Source organism: Euwallacea fornicatus, chromosome 15 (assembly GCF_040115645.1).
Source record: "Euwallacea fornicatus isolate EFF26 chromosome 15, ASM4011564v1, whole genome shotgun sequence".
Classification (NCBI taxonomy): Eukaryota; Metazoa; Arthropoda; class Insecta; order Coleoptera; family Curculionidae; genus Euwallacea; species Euwallacea fornicatus.
In genome coordinates this window covers 1,666,747-1,668,976 of record NC_089555.1, presented here as the reverse complement: position 1 = coordinate 1,668,976, position 2,230 = coordinate 1,666,747, and positions in this window count along the sequence as shown.

The following is a 2,230-nucleotide window of genomic DNA, read 5'->3' as shown; positions in this document are numbered from 1 at the left end:
GGTGCTAGTTGAAAGTACTCACATCGGTGCTCGAAACACAATAGAGCCAATTTGTCTCTAAGCTCTGCGATTGTTAAAGCTCCTACAATATCCATTAAAAAGGAACCTTTTTTTAGACCGCCTGATGCGTATTTTAGGCCTCAAAAACCTTCAATAGGAAATTCGCCATATAAGACACTTGAGGAGCACACAACTGCTAAGTTATCGCCCAGCGAATGTGAGGGCTGCAGGCACGTCTCCGGGAAAAAAGTTAAAAATACCTTAAAGCGAAGTCCTGAGGGATGTTTCAAGGGTGAATTACTGACCACTCTAAACCTATTTCTCAGTTGGAAAGCCAATAATTTTCAAAAAATTGGTTGGTCATTTTTTTAGAAGTTTGTGGAAGGAACCTTGATAGACTTTTTTACCAGGGATACTTCGTCAGATATTGGAAACGCAGTTATCGAACTTGCCTGTATCGAGCCACTTCAACCCAGGCAGAAAGTTTATCCTCCAGAGATTGCAGAATAAGATTTGAGTTCCCTTAATGAAATATGTATTAAGAACTTATTCGGAGAGATTGATGTTTTATTTAAACTTTCGAAAAGTTTCTCTAGATGTTTACTAGCAAACCAGTGATGTGTTAATAGCCGCAATGTGGCTCAGGGGATGACGATTTTTCTTCAACGCATCCCAGTGTTCAAAGGAAGTAGTGAGCAAAACAACAAATCGTTCTAGGATGGCTCGAATTTAATCGAAATATTCGAAGAATTCTTTGAGCGATTACTAAGTGAAGGTGACCAATTGCTCCACATCAGAAAGACAAAAACCGTAACGTTAAGCACATTCAGGCGAGTTTCTAGTTAGAATGACGATATGGAAGTGCAGATCTTTAATTCTTTAGGCCATGTGAAAATTTCACGATTCTTGATAATGAAGTCATGCAGAATCTTATGGCACTTTCATTAAGGCGCTCCAGTAAGACCCTAAAACCGACAACGCAATTTATCAAAGGTAAACTAATCGGTGAATGTAAAAGGCCCAAGATATAGAGGGCACAAGAGACGGTCCCAGGATAACAGTGACGAAAGGTGAATAAAATAAGAGGAAGGATTACACAGAAAACGGAAGCTCTTTTGTCCGCAAAAGCCATTTAAAGCAGGATTGACGAAAGCACAAAACCTGGAAAGCTAAAAGAAAATGCATCATGGGAAAATCTCTCCATGACGGTTGATGACTCAGAGAAGGAGGTCATGCAGAAGGCAGAGTTAAGTGTCCCTTTTACAGCTACTAAGAGACAGATCCCTTGATGAGCAATTTTATAAGCTTCATGCAATTAATCAATGGGTTTTTGCCAGCAATAAAGCTAAAACATAATAATTTTTTCGAACGGAGGCATATAATTGCAATCAAACCATTAACTGTGAAAAACTTAACAGAAATCAGCATACAGCATTGCGGAATTTGGGGAGAGAGTGGATGATGCTAAAATGAAGGAGCAGGCCTTTTCTAAGGAATCATGCAGTCACAGTAGTGGCATCACTGGGACTGCATGATCCCTTGCAAACAGATGAATCTTCTACAGTCAGATGTCTACACAAGGACAAGTATTTAAGAATCATCATCCGGGACAAATCACGCTATACGACGCACATTTCGATCTTCCAAATCAATTAAGTTGTTCTCTTGAACGGCTGACGTCAGAAGAAGGGTTCATTAACTTATTTTACGCATTAATTAATTTAATTTGTAATTAGTGGTTGACTGGCAGTAATTGTTATCACAAGTATCTCCTTATCTCCCTTCCCCTTAAGTACCAAAATCAAACCACTAAACGTTGCATTATCTATATTTTCATTATCGTTTTTAATATCAATTAATAGACAATTTGATTGTTTGTTTTTTGCCCAAAAGGCTAAAGCAGAGCCCTCTTTCCATTTGAACTCAAAACAAAGCCGTAATCGATTAAAGGTCCTAAGGGCATCCCTGTAGGTGAACCCGAGATGTGCATTACAATCGATACACCGAACTGGACCTCTACTCTAGACATCTGCAAGCTTTAGATAAGATCGAACAGCGAATGAATCATTTAAACAATACATTCCAACTCTTATCAGTTCATTGAATATTTTTAATAACTATTATTCTAGATAAGCCACTTGACAATTTTCATAAGATCGGAATTTGATAAAGGCACTCATGCCGTAGGTACAACAAAAGAATTGATGATTCAACTGTCGATTAGTTTGAA